The 11650-nt window shown below is 41.9% G+C and overlaps 1 long non-coding RNA gene across 1 annotated transcript in view; it reads left to right on the top strand.

Moving 5' to 3' along the window:
- Positions 1-1678: 1678 nt before the first annotated feature.
- LOC124711963 overlaps positions 1679-11650 on the top strand; it is a 74111-nt gene continuing 64139 nt past the window's right edge. The window contains exons 1-4 of the long non-coding RNA XR_007005549.1: positions 1679-1851; positions 1963-2166; positions 2287-2473; positions 2592-2776. This is a non-coding gene — a long non-coding RNA (uncharacterized LOC124711963). The remainder of the gene's footprint in view (positions 1852-1962; positions 2167-2286; positions 2474-2591; positions 2777-11650) is intronic.

The following is an 11650-nucleotide window of genomic DNA, read 5'->3' as shown; positions in this document are numbered from 1 at the left end:
CATGTTAGCCAGGAGTGTGCCAATTTTGTCCCCAAGGAACACCTGTTCTGCACACTCCACAAGACGGCCCGCAGGGCCAGCACTACTGAGACCTGTAGGCCGGGAAGAAGCTGGATTTAGTCCAGAGCAGCAAGCATTCCGCTCACCACACGAAACGCCATTCAGACTAGAGCACAATAAGTAGGATGGTGAGTATATGATCCAGTCTGCTTGATATTTTGTACACACACTTGTTTATATTTTTTACCCCTATCGATACGGGTACATCTTGATAACATGTAACCTTTTTGTTCACAGTCTACGCGTCCCTGCTGGACAGAAGAGTGTCTATACTGGCCCAGAGCAGCAAGTGTTGTGCTGTCTAAACAAAACACCCTTCAGGACCAAGCACTGGTCTGGGCTGTTGGCCTGAAAGGATCTGACTATAGCGTGGAGCAGCAAGTCTTCTCAAGCATGTTGGCCGGGAGTGTGCCAATTTTGGCCCCAAGGAACACCTGTTCTGCACACTCCACAATACGGCCCGCAGGGCCAGCACTACTCAGACCTGTAGGCTGGCAAGAGGCTGGATTTAGTCCAGAGCAGCAAGCATTCCGCTCACCACACGAAACGACATTCAGACTAGAGCACATTAAGTAGGATGGTGAGTATATGATCCAGTCTGCTTGATATTTTGTACATACACTTGTTTATATTTTTTACCCCTATCGATATGGGTACATCTTGATAACATGTAACCTTTTTGTTCACAGTCTACGCATTCCTGCTGGACAGAAGAGTGACTATACTGGCCCAGAGCAGCAAGTGTTGTGCTGTCTAAACAAAACACCCTTCAGGACCAAGCACTGGTCTGGGCTGTTGGCCTGAAAGGATCTGACTATAGCGTGGAGCAGCAAGTCTTCTCAAGCATGTTAGCCGGAAGTGTGCCAATTTTGGCCCCAAGGAACACCTGTTCTGCACACTCCACAATACGGCCCGCAGGGCCAGCACTACTCAGACCTGTAGGCCGGGAAGAAGCTGGATTTAGTCCAGAGCAGCAAGCATTCCGCTCACCACACGAAATGCCATTCAGACTAGAGCACAATAAGTAGGATGGTGAGTATATGATCCAGTCTGCTTGATATTTTGTACACACACTTGTTTATATTTATTACTTCTATCGATACGGGTACATCTTGATAACATGTAACCTTTTTGTTCACAGTCTACGCATTCCTGCTGGACAGAAGAGTGACTATACTGGCCCAGAGCAGCAAGTGTTGTGCTGTCTAAACAAAACACCCTTCAGGACCAAGCACTGGTCTGGGCTGTTGGCCTGAAAGGATCTGACTATAGCGTGGAGCAGCAAGTCTTCTCAAGCATGTTAGCCGGGAGTGTGCCAATTTTGGCCCCAAGGAACACCTGTTCTGCACACTCCACAATACGGCCCGCAGGGCCAGCACTACTGAGACCTGTAGGCCGGGAAGAAGCTGGATTTAGTCCAGAGCAGCAAGCATTCCGCTCACCACACGAAACGCCATTCAGACTATAGCACAATAAGTAGGATGGTGAGTATATGATCCAGTCTGCTTGATATTTTGTACACACACTTGTTTATATTTTTTGCCCCTATCGATATGGGTACATCTTGATAACATGTAACCTTTTGTTCACAGTCTACGCATTCCTGCTGGACAGAAGAGTGACTATACTGGCCCAGAGCAGCAAGTGTTGTGCTGTCTAAACAAAACACCCTTCAGGACCAAGCACTGGTCTGGGCTGTTGGCCTGAAAGGATCTGACTATAGCGTGGAGCAGCAATAATTCTGCTCGCCATGCAAAACGGCCTTCGAAATTGACCAAAGGAGCTAAAATGGTGATTATACAATCCAGTGTCCTGTGATAATGTGTTCTTACACTGGTTTATATTTTTCACATTGATCAACTGGGTTTTTTTTTTATTGAAACATAGTTTTGTTGTTCACAGTTACTCAGGCCTGTTTGCTGGCAGTGTGCTGATTTTGGCCCAAAGCAGAAACTGTTCTGAACACTTGACAAAACGGCATTCAGAGCCAACCACTACTCAGATCTATTGTCCGTGAAGAAGCTGATTTCAGCCCACAGCAGGAAGCATTCTGGTCACCAGGCAAGATTGTGATTGTGTTCAGACTCGACAACAGGAAGTAGGATGGTGAGTACATGATCCAGTCTGCTTGATATTTTGTTCACACACTTGTTTATATTTTTTACCTCTAACTACGTGGGTACATTTTGATAAAAAGTAACCGTTTTTGTTCACAGTCTACTCAAGCCTGCTGGCTGGAGGGCGACTATATTGGTCCAGGGCAGCAGGTATTCTGCTCGCTAACAAAACAGCCTTCATGGCCAAGTACTACTCAGGCCTGGTGACTAGAAAGGAGCTGAATTTGGCGCAGAGTAGCAACCATTCTGCTCACTAGATAAAACAGTCTTCAAACTCGAGCGCAAGAGATGGGACTGTGAGTACATGTTTCAGTCCGTTGTGATACTGTGTTCTTATATTCTTCTGCAATTTTACCATGATCTATAAATATACACTTTTATGGAATGTAACCAGTTTCTTCACTGTCTAATCAGGCCTACTTGGCGGCGAGGAGCATTTTGGTCCAGAACAGCAACTACCCTTCTAGCTAGACAAATTGGCCTTCGGTGTCTACTACTACTCAGAAATGTTGGCCGGGAAGGAGCTAATTTTACCTTGCAGAAATCAGCATTCCGCACACCATGCAGAACGTCCTTCAGCCTCGAGAACAAGGAGAATGGTGAGTATATGTTCCAATCTACTACGATTTTGCGATCTTACACTTGGTGATTTATTTACCTTCATCGACAACAGTGCAGTTTGATGAAACTTAATGCTTTCATTCACAGTGTACTTAGACGTGTTGGGTGGGAAAGACTTTTTGTTGACTCCAGAGCACACACAGATTAGTGTCAACGTCTTCCCAACTACGTTGGACTATTCTTATTTCCTCCCATATCACCATTCTACATTTCTAACACTAACATGCGATCACACATCTTAGTAAGCACCTGTAGACCATTCCGTTTTTTGTTTCTCATTGCTTAACTTTTCAGTTCGGGCTAAACCTACAGAGTTGCTCATTCACAAATTTGGTCCGTTTTTCACCACAGTTAGCGATGTTACAGATAGAAATATTTCATTACAACCTTTTCTCTCTCAGATTGTCACTTTGTGAAAGCCGCACTAATAGACACAAACCGTTATTTACCGGTAACTTCTGACTGTTGTTTGTGTTAGCTACCTGTGTTCTACTGATCAACATTCATTGAAATTTCAACTTAAACTGTAACAAAGTTGACCTTCTCTCGGTTATTTTGTGAACATAGTTTATCAATTTGATGTTAATACAAATAAATACATTGGACTGCACTGAGAGAAAGAACCAAGGCAATACACAGCACGGTAACGTATTTCGGAACAACTTGCATGTGACGGTAACCGACGATCTAACAGGAGTGCAGGATTTCATTGTCGTAGAACTACGTTGAGTGACTGCGAGCCTTAAGTTGGGAGAGAAACTTATGTGGATACAAAACAATCCCATTGTGTCATATTTATTTACTCGTAGATAACCTTAAAATCCCTTTGATGTTGTGCCATGTAGCTCTTAGGAAAGTTTTGGACTCTGCCTTCACACGATTTCTTCAGAACAAAAATCACACCAACAACCTAGGCTCAACCACACGGCCATCTTCGACATCTTGTTACAACAATGAGCCAGTATACCAATGAAGCCCTCAACCCACTGACCGACAGTTGGTTGAGTCATGATGTATGACCTCCCATATGCTTTGTTCACTTAAACTACCTCCATCTAAGTCTGTATATATTGCCACCAGGAAAAATAAATATTGAAACGGCAACTAAAAAGATTGCCTATGTGATTGAATCTATTTAGTCTTATTTAATATGAAATGGGCAAATAGAAAGCATATGATGTAACCATGGCGGATTATAGTCCGAAGTAGGTCCGACATCAGCCAGGTCCCAAGGCGTTTTCTTCCATTCAATGGCCTGTCTGTCTTACTTAGTACTTTTGAGGCTGCTGTGACATCAGGCAAGCCACTTTATCAATTATTTGTCTATCAAAACTGCAGTGTCCCATATTGGTTTCCCCAGTGGATACTCTTTAGCAGCACTCTCTGAAAAATTTTCACTTCATTTTTATTGTCTTAAAATGCGTTTTTCGGAAGTAGTATTTTTTTTCCTTTGTCGTCCATTCCTTGGACTCGTCCGTTCGCTGATTTCCAAGGGATATCTGCCCTCAAAAATTCAGTCTTACGAATTGTTTGTGCCTTAGCGAAACCTTGTGTCAGCTCTCCGAAACTTTCTGCAACTATGCTCTCCTGCCTGCCCTAATGACATGGTGCCCTTGTCCCCCCTTCTCCCTCCCTTTCCTCCCTATGCAACAATGGTACCTTCTTCCTTTCAGGTGGTCCTACAAATTCTAATTTCAGTGCTTAGTTGAAACTGATATATCTTGAGATCTAACGCTCAAATCACAAAGCATGTTTTCACAAGGCCCTCTCTAATCAAATTGTATGTACATCATCCTGTGATTGCATATACTAATCACTCTCCTTCATTATTTTAATTTATCTACAGATTAGCTATGAGTGTGCTGAGCATGCAAGAATCTACCTCTGCCATGTCTCAACCTTCTCATATTGTTTTTGAAACATTCATGAGCACTGAATATCGGTACATGATAAACTTCACTTTCCTTTATTTCTACGACATGTAGGTATATTTCATTTTCTCACATTTTCTCCTGCCCCCAACTGGTCACAGCATTCAATTCTGGCCTTTACATGTCCTTTGCAAGTCTTACCAGTTTTTAGAACTCCCCCCACCCCCACCCCCAACTTTTAACACTATATATTTTAAAGAAACATGCACTGATAGTTACATCATTTTATTTGTCATGAGGATACATATATAAAATTTTTAAGTTAATTCTAATACAACAAATTTCAGTAAGAGTATCTCTTTATGCTATGTATGTAGTGTTATCACAGTTACTTTGTCGTACCACTTAACACTTCACATCTAACTTCACCACACAGTTTCACATGCTAGTGCTGGTGTGTTAACCTATAAGATATGGGGTAAGTGATTATGATCCTCCACCTTGAAATCTAACCTTAGGCATGGGACAAAAGAGAGTATTGCTGTCCACCATGTCTCCCATGACACCTTCTTCCTCATCAACACCATGGTCCACTCCAATCCCTACTCCAGAGTCATCTTTCTCTAATGTGAGATAGGTTCATAAATCTCAGAATATAAGCCTCACAATGACACCTGAAGGCCACCATTTTCCACACCATGTAACAAAGTTTGTAATCTAACTACACACAGATTAATTTGTTACACTACTTTTTCCAAATATTTTCAGAATAATTTTAGTCATGACTTCAGTGATGGAAGCTTACCATTATTACTCATTATGATTTACTCTGTCCAAGGAATACCACTCATGACTCCATAGACTTTTCCCTGTCCATTATTGTACTTTTTTGGTTTTCGTACACTGAAAATCATACTTTCTTGATTGCATTTGCTACATTTACTAAATCATTGTACCTTTTTATATTTATACTTCTAAGTCCACCTTTTCTGGTGCTCCACACTGCCCAGTCTCTTATTTCCTTAGCCAATTACATAAAATATACAGATCACACACCTGTTTGTGACACAAATCACTAATCTTCTTAACATCAGATTCTTGCCCTCGTGTATATTACACATTCCGCACTGTTACCTTAGTTCCAAGTTACAGTTCTATTATATTTATTCCTCTTGTAACCTATTTAACTTAAAACATAAAGACACTTTTCATACTTGTATATCACAGAGCGTTACTTCCAATATCATGGTTTACCCAGAATTTTGTCTTGTTTTCACTTCATGTCCCCCTTGTTATTTTCTCTGTATTTCAAAACTCTATTCACACTGTTCTAGTTTCAGGATTTTACGTTTATCATGATATCTTCATGACATCCTGTATCCAACCATTGACTTACTTCACATATTCTCTTGCATTTCAGTAACTTCCTCACTTCTCAGTTGTCTATATGTACATACTGAAGACTACCTGCAATAGATTAAACAAAAGGGGAAGAGAATGGAACAAGGAAAGAATGCATTGTTCTACCCAGCTCAAGTACGCACAGTCGCCTCGCTGTGAAGTTTCCCATAGAGCATCAACCCTCATACCCTTTTTAATGTGCCTCATCTACCATCCCTTCGTCAACTTTCCACGCATCTGTTTCTGGTCCTCCTTCCAGAGGATAACTCTTACATCCTTTTTCTGCTTCCCTTTGAACTCTAAAACGATATAAACTTATATTTCATACTTCTTTTCCGTTAGAACCTTTGGTCTTACTTGGAAGTCCAAAATTTCCCAGAAATGGCTCCTTTTGCTACAAAAATTGTGTTACTACTGCCTTTTCCTAACTAGACTCTGCGTGAACAGGCACCATGAAGTTCTAGCGGTACCGACTGGGCGCCATGTCATCCTCAGCCCACAGGCGTCACTGAATGCGGATGTGGAGGGGCATGTGGTCAGCACATCACACCACTGACCGTTAGTCAGTTTACATGACTGGAGCTGCCACTTCTCCATCAAGTAGCTCCTCAGTTTACCTCACAAGGGCTGAGTACACCCCACTTACCAACAGTGCTCGGCAGACCGAATGGTCCCCCATTCAAGTCATAGCCCTGTCTGACAGCGTTTAACTTCGCTGATCTGATGACTGCCTTTTACTGCATGCTGAGGTTTTGTTAGAAAACGAATATTTGCATACTTGGAAATACACATGGTTTATTAGGTACTGGTTCAACACAAAGCACATACAACAACAACAACAACATACAGAGAAACCACACACAGGTGCGTATTACAAACCACTGAACATGAAATACTGACTTTAGTTATTTAGCTATTAAAGAACACCAAAGATGTGAAACACATTAACGCTCTTCCTTATTTAATAACTTGCGAAGTCTACTCTTATTACATAAATACTGATATCTAATGTAAAACAGTGGCTTTTTTAGTATATCAGCAAGTTGTTATACAGTGTCTACTTTTGCAACTGTGATTTCATAAGCGTCGACTAGTTCACGGACAAAGAAATGCCTTATATGAATATGCTTCATTCTTCAGTGAAACTCAGGATTCTGGGCAAGCCAGATAGCAGTTTTGTTGTCAGCCTGCAGAACTGGTGTTGCCTCCAATTGGTCCATTTCTGTCAGAAGCTTCTTGATCCAGACAATTTCCCAACCAGCTTCACTGGCAGTCACAAACTCAGCTTCAGTTGTGGCTATGGCAACAGAAGATTGCCTTTGACTAATCCAGGAAATAGGCGCCCCAAAGTACAGACAAAGGACACCATATGTTGAGAGCCCAGAGCCAAGATCACCTCCAATGTGGTCAGCATCACTAGAACACTCTAAAACCTGCTTCTTAGAATTGTTTTTATATAAAAGTCCATAATTTGTTGTGTCTCTCAAGTATCGTAAGATTCGTTTAGCTTTCACTACATCACAATCTGTTGATTTCATGATACAACACTGGCAGCATACGCAATGTCAGGACGTCTCCCACACATCAGAAACATCAGTGCTCCAACAGCTTGGCTGTATGGAAATTCAGAGTTACGAGGATTTTCTTCTGTATCACTGTCAATTATAATGGGTGTAGTTACAGCCTTGCAGTTCTTCATGTTGAAACACTCTGGTATTTTCCTGTGTAATGAGTCTGACTTACACATACAGTTCCACATTCTTGTTGGTCAATTTCCAGACCTAAGAAAAATGATGCAGGCACTGAAGTAATTTTAAACTCTTCTCTTAAATCACTGACAATGTCTTCAAATTCCTGTTCACTGTGAGCTGCAATCAGACCGTCATCAACATAAAGCCCAAGGAATATTTTCTTACAGCCTTACTGTCTCACGAAAAGACAAGGATCAGCTTCACTCCTCAGAAAGCCCAATTTAGTGAGATGATTACTGAACTTCTCATTCCAGCAATGCGGAGCCTGTTTCAGTCCATATAGACTTTTCTTCAAGTGACATGCTCTCCCAGACCCATCATCACATCCTTGAGGTTGTTGCATATAAATGGTTTCTTTTAAATCATCATAAAGAAAAGCAGTTGAAACATCAATTTGTAAAAGTTTCATGCTCTCACTTGCAGCAACACTTAATAGTGCTCGAATGGTAGACACTCTAGCCACAGGACTGAAAGTCTGGCCATAGTCAGCTCCTTTCTGCTGCGAATTACCCTTAATCACCAATCTTGCCTTGAATTTATTGACTGAGCCATCAGCATTTGTTTTGACTTTATACACCCATCTATTAGGAATGGACCTCTTTGCATATGGTAGGTCAACCACAACCCACGTTCTATTTTCTTGAAGAGCTTTTATTTCAGAATCCATAGCTTCCTTCTAGAAATCGTGATGAACAGACTTCATGGCATCGCTGTCTGTTTCTGGTTCTTGGAAAGATAGTGAGAGGTACATTACATAATCATTAAATTTTTGTGGAGGTCTGAGGGTTAACCAATCACGCAGACATGGTAAAGCTTCTCCACTTGTGGCTTCCTGATCTTCCTCCTGAGGGTCTTCATCCACATCCGAGGAACTGCCATCCTCTTCACTTTCACTATCAATACCATTGGTCTTCAGTCTGAGGTGCTGGATCCTGATGATTGAAAACATTCACTGGAAGAGTTGAACTTTTCTCATTCTTCAGTGGCCTCTCCTCAAAGATGACATCTCGTGACCTAATGAGTTTGCACACCTCTCCACAATAAATTATGTAACCCTCATTGTGATCATATCCAATGAAGACACCTTTCAGTGCTTTTCGGTCCATGTTCCTCCTCTGTTGTTTTGGAATATGAGCATAGCAAGTGGAGCCTATCACCTGCGGATGTTTCAGTCTTGGCTTCTTTCCATACCACAATTCATATGGAGCTGTTCCTGGAATACTGGAAGGCCCTGTTCAGATAGAATGTAGGTTGTGGTGTTCACCATCTCTGCCCAAAGTTCCTGTGGAATGTTTGAATGTGCATGCATTATGGCTCTGGCAGTTTCCACAACTGTGCAGTTCTCTCTTTCACTGCACCCATTTTGTTCTGGAGTGTAAGGCATTGTGAGGCGTTGAATTACACCCTCTTTGTGAAGAATCTCTTTTGCTTGTTTGTTGTCAAATTCTTTCCCATGACCACTCAGAAGTTCCTTGGTGGTATGCCCAGGAGCTTTTGCTTCAGCTATGAACTGCCTTAACTTTTCTGCAACTCCAGACTTTTCTTGTATGAAATGTGTTGCCCTAAACTTTGTATAATCATCTTCGAAAAGAATAAAGTACCGGTGCCCTGACACAGAAGGTACTTGAAACGGAACACATACATCAGCGTGAATAAGCTCATCTGGTTCTGCTGTCCTCTTTCTGTTGCCAAATGGTAAACGATGAGCCTTGCCATAAATACAGCCTTCACAAAGTTCACTGTCCATTTCCACCTCAATATTTAATTCGCTACAAAGTGCAGACTTCACATCGCGCTTGTATAGTTTCCGAATCTTTCGTGATAAAGCTGCAGCGTATTGTCTCTGCTAGTGGTGTTAACTTCGCTGAGGGAGCTAGGTTTCACATTTCTTACAGCAAGTTTAAAAAGGCCTACAAAGCGATCACTGTCACCTACCAATCTATACCCGGGCCGCTGAAACATTGCACTTGACGTTTGCGCATGAAGTTGGCAGCGTAACAGAGTAACAAGTGAAGAATGATAGGCGCTAGGCGTTCAACGTGGGGCGCCAGCCAATCACAGCGCAGTGAGCACAGCTGTTACTCACGTGCTGTGACGTCAAAGTTCCCGCGTTGCCGGCTTTGTTTAGTGAATGTGTATACAACGTGAATTGTATGTTGTTTACCGCGTGTTTTCTTTGTACTGTGTGCTATATCGTTGTGACTTTTGTTACGTTGTGAGTGTACATACTTGGAAAATGCCACCGAAAAGACTTCGTTCACTTAGTGACAATCCTTTGCGTCGAGGGGTGCCGCTAAACAGCCAGGCACTGGAGTTATTACGCAGAACTCGTGAGTTTTACGAGCAGGAGAAGAACTACGTAAGCATTCATGGACAGCCATCAATTCCTGCCGACAAAGTGGTGGAACGTACGTCGAAAACTCTTGGTATTAGTGCAAGAACCGTAGTAAGTAAGGGAGTATTACTACAAAACTTGGAAGATACTGAAGTGAGCCGTAATGATTCCGAGCTGTCTGGATCAAATAATACATTTTTATCAACCCGGGAAAGAAGAAAAAGCGGCCTAGTCCTATCACAGATTCAGATTCTTTCCAGACTGATGCAATTCGTAGGCATGTTTATGCTTACTACAGCAGAAAAGAGTATCCGACTGTAGCTAAGTTATTAATCTCTTTAAAAGAAAGTGAACTCTTCAGGGGTGGTAAAACATCACTAAAAATAGTGCTAAAAAATATGGGTTTCCGTTACAAAACGCTAGACGGACGCAAAGTACTGTTAGAGAGGGCACATATTGTTACCGCTCGTAGTATTTTCTTGCACAAACTTGTGGGCAGAGACATTCATTCCATAATTTGGCTAGACGAAACGTGGGTTAATGCCAGGGAAGCTGTCAGTAAATGTTGGACGGATAACACACCCAGCAGTAGCGGCCATCAGCCGACGGGAAGAGGAGCTAGATTAATTGTGGTTCATGCAGACTCCTCCAGTGGTTTTGTCCCTGACGCACTTTTAGTTTTTAGATCGAAAAAGACTGGTGATTACCATGAAGATATGGATCACACACGATTTGTTGAGTGGTTCAGGAACCTTTTAAAACAATTTCCTGTCCCTACAACAATTGTAATGGACAATGCTCTATATCATTCGGTGATACAGAACAAAGCCCCAACCACAAATGATCGGAAAGAAGTTATGGTGCAGTGGTTACAGGCTCGAAATATTGCAGCGGATATGAGTATGACAAAGGTTCTGTTGTATTCTCTTGTTAAAGAAAATAAGCCTACGACACCTACATATGTAGTAGACGAAATTGCCAAGGAGCAGGGTCATACTGTAATAAGGCTGCCACCATATCACTGCCATTTCAACCCTATTGAGTTAATATGGAGTGATGTAAAAATGTATGTAAGGAACAACAACAAGTCCTTTACATAACAGAGGTGGAAAAGCTGTTGCGTGAAGCTCTTGTGACTGTGGATGCAGCCTCATGGAGAAAAAAAGTAGAGCACGTCGAGACGCTTATACGAGCAGCACAGACAATAGAAGGAATTATCAGTGGCCATGAACAATTAATGATTTGTCTTGCTGATGACGACGATGAAGACGGTTTTGGCGATGAGTCGGACAACAGTGACGATGGCGAGCTGGATGGAATTGCGCCATTATCGCTGTAAATTGGTGAGTGATAAATTACTAATATTGGTTATTTATTGCAATCTCTGTTATTTATTTTGTAAACTACGTACATTATTGATTTGAAAGTACCAGTCGTCAGATGCTTGTTTTTTTGTATTTCTTTGCTCCGTTATCGAAAGGGTGCGCAGTTATG

Source organism: Schistocerca piceifrons, chromosome 8, assembly GCF_021461385.2.
Source record: "Schistocerca piceifrons isolate TAMUIC-IGC-003096 chromosome 8, iqSchPice1.1, whole genome shotgun sequence".
Lineage (NCBI taxonomy): Eukaryota > Metazoa > Arthropoda > Insecta > Orthoptera > Acrididae > Schistocerca > Schistocerca piceifrons.
Note: the sequence above shows the minus strand (reverse complement) of the source record. Positions and strands in the feature narration are given on the sequence as shown.